Raw genomic sequence first — 14,226 nt, forward strand, 5'->3', positions numbered from 1 at the left:
TTATCAACCCCGTCTAAGCACAATAGCCAGCCCTCGGTCCCTCAGATGTGGACAAGTAAAAGACCATTTCCTCCTAGCCATGAGAAAGCTAAGAGGTTGAATTTCAGCTCTGGAGAACCAATTTCATGAATAGTTGTCTCCACTGGACCTGAAACCAGGGAAGGCCGTGTGCGACAATGCTGCAAACCTGGGTGCGGCCCTTCGCCGGGGCAATGTCACACACGTGCCTTGTATGGCTCACGTGTTGAACCTGGTTGTCCAGCAATTTTTAGCCCACTATCCCAGACTAGATGGCCTTCTGCAGAGGGCACGGTCGCTGTGTGCTCACTTCCGCCGTTCGCATCCCGCAGCTCAGCGACTTACATCTCTACAGAAGTCGTTGGGCCTGCCACTTCACCGGCTAAAATGCGATGTGCCTACCCGGTGGAATTCAACTCTGCACATGTTGCAGCGACTGTGGCAGCACCGACAAGCCCTGGTGCAATACGTTCTGACGTATAGCCTGGGCCAACGAGATTCAGAGGTGGGGCAAATCACGCTGGAGGAGTGGTCTCAGATCAGGGACCTATGCACCCTTCTGCACAGTTTTGAAATGGCGACGAAGATGTTTAATGCTGACGATGCCATTATCAGCATGACTATTCCGGTGATTTACATGCTGGAGCACATGTTAAACAGAATTCGGAGTCAGGTGGTGGCACAAGAGGAGGTGGAGGAAGTAGAGGAGGAGGAGTTGTATGCGGAAGGGCTAACATCTGCAAGGTCCAGACAGTCGGCAGCACCAAGGCGGCAGGCATGTGAGGGTGGGGGAGATGGTTTTACCAGGGCGCATGGTAGCAGCCAAACTAGTGAGGAAGGTGCAGGAGCCCAGGAAGAAGTGGAGGACGAACTGATGGAAGACTCATCAGATGAGGGAGACCTTGATCACATTTCTGTTGTGCGAGGTTGGGGGGAGAGGACAGAGGAAGGAAGCATGATTGTTACCTCGCCACCAACACAACAGGGACTTGGTGCTCCTGGATGCGCAACACACATGAGTGCCTTCTTGCTGCACTACCTGCAACATGACCCTCGAATTGTGAGAATTAGAAATAATCCTGACTACTGGGTTGCCACACTGTTAGATCCCCGGTACAAAAGTAAATTTGCAGAAATTATTCCTGCCATATAAAGGGATGCACGCATGCAGGAGTATCAGCAGAGACTGTTGCTGAATCTTACATGTGCTTTTCCACAAAATACCAGTGGTGCACGTAGTGAATCTCACAGTTCCAACTTGCCAACCGTGGGACCGTCAAGTGTTCTGCACTCAAACCGTAACAGAACCACAGTATCTGCTGGTAACATCAATTTTGCGGAATCATTTCACCACTTTTTTAGCCCATCCTTTGCAAGGCCACAGGAGACAAGAAGTCTGACACATAGTCAACGCCTAGAGACGATGGTACAGGAGTATCTCCAAGTAAACATTGAAGCCACGACTGTGTCACTGGACCCTTGCTCTTTTTGGGCTTCCAATCTGGATAAATGGCCGGAGCTAGCCATTTACGCCTTGGAGATCTTGTCATGCCCCGCAGCCAGCGTTCTGTCTGAACGTGTGTTCAGCGCTGCTGGTGGTGTGCTGACAGATAAGCGCACGCGGCTCTCCACTGATAATGTAGACAGACTCACGTTCATAAAGATGAACAAATCATGGATCCGAAACGACTTTTCTACCCCTGTGTCATCCTGGGGAGAGTAAAAGCTTGATGATTGGTTAAAATCACCCTACCAACCGTTTTAAGCTTTCAAATTACTAATCATGTTTATCTGTATCTTGACTGGAAAATAATTTGGGCTTTGTAGCAGTGTGCAGCACTGATCCTATTAGGCCATCTATACTAAAGCTTCACCAGATTTAAAATTAAAAATAATTTTTAGCTGCATCTAGCCCGGAAAATAATTTTGGGGCTCCGAGATGCGCAAGGCACATAAGTGCCTTCTTGCTGCACTACCTGCAGCATGACCCTCATATTGTCAGAATTCGAAGTAATCATGACTACTGGGTTGCCACACTCTTAGATCCCCCAAACTTTTCGATCAACCTTTTCATTTTAATAAAGACCAAAAAAATGGTCATTTTTGAAATTATAAGCATTAGCAGGTTGTTAGAAACTGAAATCAAACAGTTTTCAACTCAAAACTTTATTCTAGGTGATGTTACATTTTCACATAGGACCCCTTGTTCGAAAGGAGCTTCTGAACTCTCTCGTCCATTGAATTTGTCAGGTTTTGGATGGTTTCTGCTTCAATTGTTTTGCATGAGGACAGAATACCCTCCCAGAGCTGTTGCTTAGATGTGAACTGCCTCCCGCCATCATAGACACTCCTTTTAATGATGCTCCAAAGGTTCTGAATGGGGTAGAGGTCAGGGGAGCATGGGGGTCACACCATAAGTTTGTCCCCTTTTATGCCCATATCAGCCAGAGATGCAGATGTTTTATGTGCAGCATGAGATGGTGCATTATCATGCAGAAAAATGATCTTGCTGTGAAATACACGGTTCTTCTTCTTGAACCATGGCAGGAAGTGCTGTTTGAGAAAATCCACATACATTATGGAGTTCATCTTTAGCGCCTTCAGGGATCCTAAAGGGGCCGACAATCTCTCTCCCCATGTTTCCAGCCCAAAACATTACTCCACCTCCTCCTTGTTGGCGCTGTAGCCGTGTTTGCGTGGGGTGTCCATCAACCAGCCATCCTCCACTCCATCCATCTGGACCATCGAGCGCTGCACGGCACTCATCCGTGAACAAAACAGTTTTGAAATCAGTCTTCATGTAATGTTTGGCCCACTGGAGCCGTTTCTGCTTGTGTGAAGTGGATAGAGGAGGTCGACAGGATGGCGCATGCACAGCTGGAAACCTCTGAAGGACCCTGCATCTTGTTGTTCGGGGGACGTTGGAGGCACAAGCAGCTTCAAAAACTTGTCTGATGCTATGACAAGGCTTTTTTGCCGCTGCTCTTTCAACCTGACGTAATTGCCTGTAGGAAAGAGTCCTCAATTTGCCCTTATCAGCACGCACACGTGTGTACTGTGAATCAGCTACATACTTCTTGATTGCCAGGACACTTCATCCTGATCATCGCACAATGTTGATTGTAGTCATGCCTTGACCTAAACACTCCACAATTTGTTGCTTCTCAGCAGCCGACACATCCTTTTTCTTTCCCATTTTGGCAGAAAATGTAGGCTGCTTAATAATGTGAGAGAGCCTTCTTAAGTAGTCTTGCCTTTCATTGGACACACCTGCCAAACTAATTAGCACAGGTGTCTGCAATTGCTTACAGTGATATAAAGAGCCCTGACACACATCACCATCAATGAGTTTAACTGACAAACAAACAAATTCTTCCCTTATCACTCCTAAACACTTTTTGTATAATAATTTGGAACGCAGTGTACATGTGCTTTTCCACAAAACACCAGTGGTTCACGTAGTGAATCTTACAGTTCTAACTTGCCAACCGTGGTCTGTATGGAGTTGTTCAATAAAGGGCCCAAAATTAAGATAACATAGATGGGAGAGGTCTCTATGAATAGGAATTCCTAAGTATTTGATACCCTGTGAGGGCCAGGCAAAGGGAAAGTTGGACTGGATGGAATCCTATATGGATTTGGGGAGGGAGACATCGAGGGCCTCAGACTTCGCTGCATTGATTTTAAAATTTTACCATGTAACAAAGTGATCTATTTCAGCCATAACAGCATGGATGGATATATGTGATTGAGTGATATATACTAGGACATCATCAGCAAATAGAGAGCACTTGTACTCGGTGCCTCCCACCTCAATCCACCTAATATTGGGGTTATGGCGAATTGATGAGAGCAGGTGCTCCGTCACTAGGATGTATAAGAGAGGGGACAGAGGACATCACTGCCTTGTCCCATTGGTGATTGTGAAAGGTGATGAAAATGTTCTGACGCACCCCCTGGGCCTTGGGACACCCGGAGCCGGACCCTTTTTGGTGGATGCTGGTGGTTGTAGTCTTCGTGGCGGCGACCCAGTTCCGTGGCTCAGGGCGGTCAAACCAGTGGCGGAACTATTTATGTGGTTTTCATGTTTAAATGTCCGACTACGTCACCCGTGGATTGCGGTCAGAGTGAACCGCCGCTACAGGGCAGACCACTGAGGCTGGTGTTGTGGGTGCAGCAGAGCGTAGCATAACTCCCCACGGGAGGAGTATAGCCTCAGGGCAGTGTATGCGGAGGATGGGGGTGATGGTGCAGGGCAGCAGCAGTAACGACACGGAGTCAGTGATGCAGTTCAGGGCCTTTACTCACAGTTCTTATTATCCAGACCACGTCTGCAGGTAACGGCTGCCCACGTCGTACTGTGCTCACCAGGTGAGGGGCTCAGACAACTCCCAGATAACTTTGGAGCACTTCACAGGACCCCCTTTGTGTGTCCTTTGTCTGGCCTTTCTTACCAACACTTCTGTCTGGCTGCCTCGGGCCTCCTCTTGGTAAACTTGGCGCCAGTTTCCCTGACCCTATGTGGTGCCTTCCTAGCGGGTGTAGCGAGGTGCTGCGCCACATAAAATGTCAGAGCCTCCGGTTTCTAGCTGAGGGTCGTTTCCTGCCTCCACTAGTTCGGGGACCGGTCTCCCCCTTTGGCCTGACCCCTCCACGCAGGTGGATTCGGGCGTGCGGTGGCGACTCGCCCGTCCGCACCCCTGGGATCCCTTCATTCCTCGTTCCTGGAGCCTTCTCCGCTCCTCTTCCTTCCTTCTCCCTCTTCCAGGCCTGGGCCCCTGTTACTAGGCCCGCCTCCGGAGCAGAGCTCATGCAGAGCCCCTGCTCCCTGCCACTTCTGCTCAGACTTCTCTGCACTGAACTAAGATGGTGCCCACCTTTTATACTCCCTTCTCAATGCACCCAGGAACTGCTTCCTCCCTGCTCCTGCACTACAGGGTTCCCCTTCCTCAGTGTTCCCTCCCCCCACTCCAGCCAGGGACAGGGACTGTCGTGCCCATCTCAGGGGCATATTGGTCGCCCTGCCCCACGGCAATGTGGTGTAATGCATGCAGGTGTCGGGTCCTGATCCACACTCCATCCTTACCTGAGAGTGAGATATCACACCTCTGGGTGAGGTGCAATACGTCTTTAGCAACCGAGCCCTCAGGGTGCTACAGTTCCATTTATCTTCAGCCTAGGTGACGTATTGCGATACAGGGCCGTGATTTTGGCTATAAAAGGGTCCCCTAGACCCCTACCCCAAGCTTTTTAAGAGAATCATATATGGCGTGCCAGGAGACTCTATGGAATGCTTTCTCAGCATCCAACGAGAGTATCTAATTACAAATTTTTAACTGCATCTAGCCCAGGAAATACTTTGTGCCTAGTAGCAGTGTCTGCTAGTAAGCGGATTATCCCGGCTGTTAAGCAAGCTGCACCACCTGTAGTTTAGACACTTAATTTTTTCAAAGGAAATGCTTCGGGACCATGGGATACTTAGTGAAGAGCATCAGGAGGCACCCCAAGGCATAGGGGCTGGGACTGGCAGTAGGATGCCTTGCGGTGGACAGCCGAGCTCGATCCTTATAAAAGCTTTTTAACTGCAGCAGCTTTAGTGGACGCTACTGGAGCTGGAATTACCGCGGCTGCTGGCATGAGACTTGCCCTCCAATAGATCCTTGTAAATGGATTTAAAGTGTATTCATTCAAATTAGAGAGACAATTTAAATTAAAAAGCTTAGAGCTGCCTCCACCACAGGGGGGCTCGCTCGACCCACCAGCGGACAGGCACCAGTATTGGGAGAGGGGGGCTGGCCGTCAGGGTTCACCGTGGCTCTGGCACAAACCCGGCGACACGGAGGTGGCACGGGCAGGAGCGGACTGGCCGTGTCGGCTTCTCACTTTTTGGATTTTAGAAGGGCATGACATGCCTATATCTGTGTCTCCCCCTCCTTTTACTCCTCCACCACTTTTATTTTCGCATGACTATATGTACTTGTCACTTTTCCATGTGTTAGTTATGTCTTCTGAGCAGTTTGTCAGCTTTTGGACACCTTTGAAGGTGTTTTCTATGTGTTTCTATGTGTTTTTGTTTGCCTGCCATTGGTTTTAACGGTGTTCGACGAACAGTTCGACGAACAGTTCGGCGAACACACGGGTGTTCGACGAACCGAACCGAACTCGAACACTACGGGGGTGGCTCAACACTATCCAGAACCTCTATCCTCCATTATTCCCCAGGGTATTGTTGTTTCAATGGTAACCTCAGAATTGAAGAAGGAGATCCATAATGCCCAGTTATTGGCTCCTCCTGCTACTCCAGAATCTAAATTATTTGTGCCTGTGTATCTAAGATTACGTGTGTTATAGGAATGTCATGATTCCGTTTTGAGTGGTCATCCTGGGCTTACTGCTACACGGAAAGCCATTGCCAGACTTTTTTGATGGCCGTCCATGCATAATGATATCAAAGATTTGTATCTGCTTGTGAGTAGTGTTGAGCCACCCCCGTAGTGTTCGAGTTCGGTTCGGTTCGTCGAACACCCGTGTGTTCGTCGAACTGTTCGTCGAACTGTTCGTCGAACACCTTCGAACACCGTTAAAACCAATGGCAGTCAAACAAAAACACATAGAAACACATAGAAAACACCTTCAAAGGTGTCCAAAAGCTGACAAACTGCTCAGAAGACACAACTAACACATGGAAAAGTGACAAGTACATATAGTCATGCGAAAAGAAAAGAGGTGGAGGAGTAAAAGGAGGGGGAGACACAGATATAGGCATGTCATGCCCTTCTAAAATCCAAAAAGTGAGAAGCCGACACGTTCAGTCCGCTCCTGCCCGTGCCACCTCCGCGTCGCCGGGTTTGTGCCAGAGCCGCGGTGAACCCTGACGGCCAGCCCCCCTCTCCCAATACTGGTGCCTGTCCGCTGGTGGGTCGAGCGAGCCCCCCTGTGGTGGAGGCAGCTCTAAGCTTTTTAATTTAAATTGTCTCTCTAATTTGAATGAATACACTTTAAATCCATTTACAAGGATCTATTGGAGGGCAAGTCTCATGCCACCAGCCGCGTAATTCCAGCTCCAGTAGCGTTCACTAAAGCTGCTGCAGTTAAAAAGTTTTTATAAGGATCGAGCTCGGCTGTCCACCGCAAGGCATCCTACTGCCAGTCCCAGCCCCTATGCCTTGGGGTGCCTTCTGATGCTCTTCACTGAGTATCCCGTGGTCCCGAAGCATTTCCTTTGAAAAAATTAAGTGTCCAAACAACAGGTGGTGTAGCTTGCTTAACAGCCGGGATAATCCGCTGACTAGCAGACACTGCTACTAGGCACAAAGTATTTCCTGGGCTAGATGCAGTTAAAAATTTGTAATTAGATACTCTCGTTGGATGCTGAGAAAGCATTCCATAGAGTCTCCTGGCACGCCATATATGATTCTCTTAAAAAGCTTGGGGTAGGGGTCTAGGGGACGCTTTTATAGCCAAAATCACGGCCCTGTTTCGCAATACGTCACCTAGGCTGAAGATAAATGGAACTGTAGCACCCTGAGGGCTCGGTTGCTACAGAGGTATTGCACCTCACCCAGAGGTGTGATATCTCACTCTCAGGTAAGGATGTAGTGTGGATCAGGACCCGACACCTGCATGCATTACACCACATTGCCATGGGGCAGGGCGACCAATATGCCCCTGAGATGGGCACGACAGTCCCTGTCCCTGGCTGGAGTGGGGGGAGGGAACACTGAGGAAGGGGAACCCTGTAGTGCAGGAGCAGGGAGGAAGCAGTTCCTGGGTGCATTGAGAAGGGAGTATAAAAGGTGGGCACCATCTTAGTTCAGTGCAGAGAAGTCTGAGCAGAAGTGGCAGGGAGCAGGGGCTCTGCATGAGCTCTGCTCCGGAGGCGGGCCTAGTAACAGAGGCCCAGGCCTGGAAGAGGGAGAAGGAAGGAAGAGGAGCGGAGAAGGCTCCAGGAACGAGGAACGAAGGGATCCCAGGGGTGCGGACGGGCGAGTCGCCACTGCACGCCCGAATCCACCTGCGTGGAGGGGTCAGGCCAAAGGGGGAGACCGGTCCCCGAAACTAGTGGAGGCAGGAAACGACCCTCAGCTAGAAACAGGAGGCTGTGACATTTTATGTGGCGCAGCCCCTCGCTACACCCGCTAGGAAGGCACCACATAGGGTCAGGGAAACTGGCGCTAAGTTTACCAAGAGGAGGCCCGAGGCAGCCGGACAGAAGTGTTGGTAAGAAAGGCCAGACAAAGGACACACAAAGGGGGTCCTGTGAAGCGCTCCAAAGTTATCTGGGAGTTGTCTGATCCCCTCACCTGGTGAGCACAGTACGACGTGGGCAGCCGTTACCTGCAGACGTGGTCTGGATAATAAGAACTGTGAGTAAAGGCCCTGGACTGCATCACTGACTCTGTGTCGTTACTGCTGCTGCCCTGCACCATCACCCCCATCCTCCGCATACACTGCCCTGAGGCTATACTCCTCCCGTGGGGAGTTATGCTACGCTCTGCTGCACCCACAACAGCAGCCTCAGCGGTCTGCCCTGGAGCGGCGGTTCACTCTGACCGCAATCCACGGGTGGCGTAGTCGGACATTTAAACATCAAAACCACATAAATAGTTCCGCCACTGGTTTGACCGCCCTGAGCCACGGAACCGGGTCGCCGCCACGGAGACTACAACCACCAGCATCCACCTAAAAGGGTCCGGCTCCGGGTGTCCCAAGGCCCAGGGGGCGCGTCAGAATATTTTCCTCACCTTTCACAATCACCAATAGGACAAGGCAGGGATGTTCTCTGTCCCCTCTCTTATACATCCTAGTGATGGAGCACCTGCTCTCATCAATTCGCCATAACCCCAATATTAGGTGGATTGAGGTGGGAGGCACCGAGTACAAGTGCTCTCTATTTGCTGATGATGTCCTAGTATATATCACTCAATCACATATATCCATCCATGCTGTTATGGCTGAAATAGATCACTTTGTTACATGGTCAAATTTTAAAATCAATGCAGCGAAGTCTGAGGCCCTCGATGTCTCCCTCCCCAAATCCATATAGGATTCCATCCAGTCCAACTTTCCCTTTGCCTGGCCCTCACAGGGTATCAAATACTTAGGATTTCCTATTCATAGAGACCTCTCCCATCTATGTTATCTTAATTTTGGGCCCTTTATTGAACAACTTCATACAGACCACGGTTGGCAAGTTAGAACTGTAAGATTCACTACGTGAACCACTGGTGTTTTGTGGAAAAGCACATGTACACTGTGTTCCAAATTATTATGCAAAAATTGTTTAGGAGTGATAAGGGAAGAATTTGTTTGTTTGTCAGTTAAACTCATTGATGGTGATGTGTGTCAGGGCTCTTTATATCACTGTAAGCAATTGCAGACACCTGTGCTAATTAGTTTGGCAGGTGTGTCCAATGAAAGGCAAGACTACTTAAGAAGGCTGTCTCACATTATTAAGCAGTCTACATTTTCTGCCAAAATGGGAAAGAAAAAGGATGTGTCGGCTGCTGAGAAGCAACAAATTGTGGAGTGTTTAGGTCAAGGCATGACTACAATCAACATTGTGCGATGATCAGGATGAAGTGTCTTGGCAATCAAGAAGTATGTAGCTGATTCACAGTACACACGTGTGCGTGCTGATAAGGACAAATTGAGGACTCTTTCCTACAGGCAATTACGTCAGGTTGAAAGAGCAGCGGCAAAAAAGCCTTGTCATAGCAGCAGACAAGTTTTTGAAGCTGCTGGTGCCTCCAAAGTCCCCCGAACAACAAGATGGAGTGTCCTTCAGAGGTTTGCAGCTGTGCATACGCCATCCTGTCGACCTCCTCTATCCACTTCACACAAGCAGAAACGGCTCCAGTGGGCCAAACATTACATGAAGACTGATTTCAAAACTGTTTTGTTCACGGATGAGTGCCGTGCAGCGCTCGATGGTCCAGATGGATGGAGTGGAGGATGGCTGGTTGATGGACACCCCACGCAAACACGGCTACAGCGCCAACAAGGAGGAGGTGGAGTAATGTTTTGGACTGGCATCATGGGGAGAGAGATTGTCGGCCCCTTTAGGATCCCTGAAGGCGCTAAAGATGAACTCCATAATGTATGTGGATTTTCTCAAACAGCACTTCCTGCCATGGTTCAAGAAGAAGAACCGTGTATTTCACAGCAAGATCATTTTTTTGCATGATAATGCACCATCTGATGCTGCACATAAAACATCTGCATCTCTGGCTGATATGGGCATAAAAGGGGACAAACTTATGGTGTGACCCCCATGCTCCCCTGAACTGTACCCCATTCAGAACCTTTGGAGCATCATTAAAAGGAGTGTCTATGATGGCGGGAGGCAGTTCACATCTAAGCAACAGCTCTGGGAGGGTATTCTGTCCTCATGCAAAACAATTGAAGCAGAAACCATCCAAAACCTGACAAATTCAATGGACGAGAGAGTTCAGAAGCTCCTTTCGAACAAGGGGTCCTATGTGAAAATGTAACATCACCTAGAATAAATTTTTGAGTTGAAAACTGTTTGATTTCAGTTTCTAACAACCTGCTAATGCTTATAATTTCAAAAATGACCATTTTTTTGGTCTTTATTAAAATGAAAAGGTTGATCGAAAAGTTTGGGGGATCTAAGAGTGTGGCAACCGAGTAGTCATCATTACTTCGAATTCTGACAATATGAGGGTCATGCTGCAGGTAGTGCAGCAAGAAGGCACTTATGTGTCTTGCGCATCTCGGAGCCCCAAAATTATTTTCCGGGCTAGATGCAGCTAAAAATTATTATTAATTTTAAATCTGGTGAAGCTTTAGTATAGATGGCCTAATAGGATCAGTGCTGCACACTGCTACAAAGCCCAAATTATTTTCCAGTCAAGATACAGATAAACATGATTAGTAATTTTAAATCTGGTGGAGCTTATTATAGATGGCCTAATAGAATCAGTGCTGCACACTGCTACAAAGCCCAAATTATTTTCCAGCCAAGATACAGATAAACATGATTAGTAATTTGAAAGCTTAAAACGGTTGGTAGGGTGATTTTAACCAATCATCAAGCTTTTACTCTCCCCAGGATGACACAGGGGTAGAAAAGTCGTTTCGGATCCATCATTTGTTCATCTTTATGAACGTGAGTCTGTCTACATTATCAGTGGAGAGCCGCGTGCGCTTATCTGTCAGCACACCACCAGCAGCGCTGAACACACGTTCAGACAGAACGCTGGCTGCGGGGCATGACAAGATCTCCAAGGCGTAAGTGGCTAGCTCCGGCCATTTATCCAGATTGGAAGCCCAAAAAGAGCAAGGGTCCAGTGACACAGTCATGGCTTCAATGTTTACTTGGAGATACTCCTGTACCATCGTCTCTAGGCGTTGACTATGTGTCAGACTTCTTGTCTCCTGTGGCCTTGCAAAGGATGGGCTAAAAAAGTGGTGAAATGATTCCGCAAAATTGATGTTACCAGCAGATACTGTGGTTCTGTTACGGTTTGAGTGCTGAACACTTGACGGTCCCACGGTTGGCAAGTTGGAACTGTGAGATTCACTACGTGCACCACTGGTATTTTGTGGAAAAGCACATGTAAGATTCTGCAACAGTCTCTGCTGATACTCCTGCATGCGTGCATCCCTTTCTATGGCAGGAATAATTTCTGCAAATTTACTTTTGTACCGGGGATCTAACAGTGTGGCAACCCAGTAGTCAGGATTATTTCTAATTCTCACAATTCGAGGGTCATGTTGCAGGTAGTGCAGCAAGAAGGCACTCATGTGTGTTGCGCATCCAGGAGCACCAAGTCCCTGTTGTGTTGGTGGCGAGGTAACAATCATGCTTCATTCCTCTGTCCTCTCCCCCCAACCTCGCACAACAGAAATGTGATCAAGGTCTCCCTCATCTGATGAGTCTTCCATCAGTTCGTCCTCCACTTCTTCCTGGGCTCCTGCACCTTCCTCACTAGTTTGGCTGCTACCATGCGCCCTGGTAAAACCATCTCCCCCACCCTCACATGCCTGCCGCCTTGGTGCTGCCGACCGTCTGGACCTTGCAGATGTTAGCCCTTCCGCATACAACTCCTCCTCCTCTACTTCCTCCACCTCCTCTTGTGCCACCACCTGACTCCGAATTCTGTTTAACATGTGCTCCAGCATGTAAATCACCGGAATAGTCATGCTGATAATGGCATCGTCAGCACTAAACATCTTCGTCGCCATTTCAAAACTGTGCAGAAGGGTGCATAGGTCCCTGATCTGAGACCACTCCTCCAGCGTGATTTGCCCCACCTCTGGATCTCGTTGGCCCAGGCTATACGTCAGAACGTATTGCACCAGGGCTTGTCGGTGCTGCCACAGACGCTGCAACATGTGCAGAGTTGAATTCCACCGGGTAGGCACATCGCATTTTAGCCGGTGAAGTGGCAGGCCCAACGACTTCTGTAGAGATGTAAGTCGCTGAGCTGCGGGATGCGAACGGCGGAAGTGAGCACACAGCGACCGTGCCCTCTGCAGAAGGCCATCTAGTCTGGGCTAGTGGGCTAAAAATTGCTGGACAACCAGGTTCAACACGTGAGCCATACAAGGCACGTGTGTGACATTGCCCCGGCGAAGGGCCGCACCCAGGTTTGCAGCATTGTCGCACACGGCCTTCCCTGGTTTCAGGTCCAGTGGAGACAACCATTCATGAAATTGGTTCTCCAGAGCTGACCACAACTCCTCAGCTGTGTGACTCACATTTCCCAGACATTTCAATGTAAAAACCGCCTGATGACGTTGAGCCCTACTGCCAGCATAGTAAGGAGGTGTGCAGGATCCCTTCTGCACAGTTAGAAAGCTTGTGGCATGACCAGACAGGCTTTGGGTGCAGGTGGAAGACCGAGAGGAGTTTGAGGAGGCAGAAGCAGTGGAGGAACTTTGACATAAAGAGGATTGACGCACAACTCGTGGTGACGGCAAGACTTGGACAGCAGCCCCTTGTCCTGCTGTCACCATAGTTACCCAGTGCCCAGTCAGCGACATGTAACGCCCCTGTCCATGCCTACTCGTCCAAGTGTCTGTGGTGAAATGCACCCTGTCACACACAGAGTTTCTCAAAGAAGCGGTGATGTTGTGTGGGACATGCTGGTGGAGCGCAGGCACACCTTTCTTTGAGAAGTAGTGCCGACTGGGCATCTGGTACTGGGGCACTGCGACGGACATAAGGTCTCGAAAATCCTCTGTGTCCACCAGGCGGAAAGGCAGCATTTCTGTAGCCAAGAGCTTGCAGATGGTGAAATTCAACCTCTTAGCTTTCTCATGGCTAGGAGGAAATGGTCTTTTACTTGTCCACATCTGAGGGACCGAGGGCTGGCTATTGTGCTTAGACGGCGTTGATAAGGGTGTCCCCGGCAAACTGCCGGTCTGTGAGGAAGATGCAGGCGGACATGTTAGGTTGCCTTGATCCAAAGGTGGTGCTATCGATGTCGGACAGCGCTCAACACCAGCTGGTGTTACCACCTCCAAAGAAAATGATGACCTGCCAATCACACTGGCTGTTGCGGGTAAAGAGGTGGCAGGTCTGCGCCCCAAAACAGGTGTGACTGCTGTCCCCCCAGTCACAGAGGATGAAGAGGCCGCGGATGCACAAGATATGGCAGACGGTGGTTGGCCCGGCCGGCTAGGCCGCATTGTAGCATACTGCGCTTCCCACTGCAACTTATGCTTCATGTCCATGTGCCGGTTCATGCATGAAGTACTCAAACTATGTATTTTTTGGCCTCTACTTAGCTTTTGCTGACAAATGTTACAGATAACACGAGTTGGGTCATCTTTATCGATCTGAAAAAATGCCCAGGCTATGCAAGGCTTAGCACCCATGCGACCTGAAGAGCCACCACGACTTGTGGTGAGAGGCAGAGTTGTGTTTGAGGATGCAGTTGTTGACGTGCTTCCAGTACTACGTCTCTGTCCAGGAAGGCGCAACCTGACCTCGTCGTCACTAGCATCTTCCTCCACCTCCTCTGCTGACCTCATCTCTTGGCTGACTGTGGGTTGACAGTAAGTGGGATCTCCAACCTCATCATCATCACCCTGTGCGTTATCACACCCGTCGTCCTCAGAGCCAACCTGTTCCTGCCCTGACAAAAAACTAAAGTTGTCGCTCCAATCAGGTATTTGAGTCTTATCATCATCTTCCTCATTGTTTCCACCAACAGGAGTTACAGTTTGGGAATGAGG

Source organism: Phyllobates terribilis, unplaced genomic scaffold, assembly GCF_046119375.1.
Source record: "Phyllobates terribilis strain yellow unplaced genomic scaffold, ASM4611937v1 Scaffold_2__4_contigs__length_985480577, whole genome shotgun sequence".
NCBI classification, from domain to species: Eukaryota; Metazoa; Chordata; class Amphibia; order Anura; family Dendrobatidae; genus Phyllobates; species Phyllobates terribilis.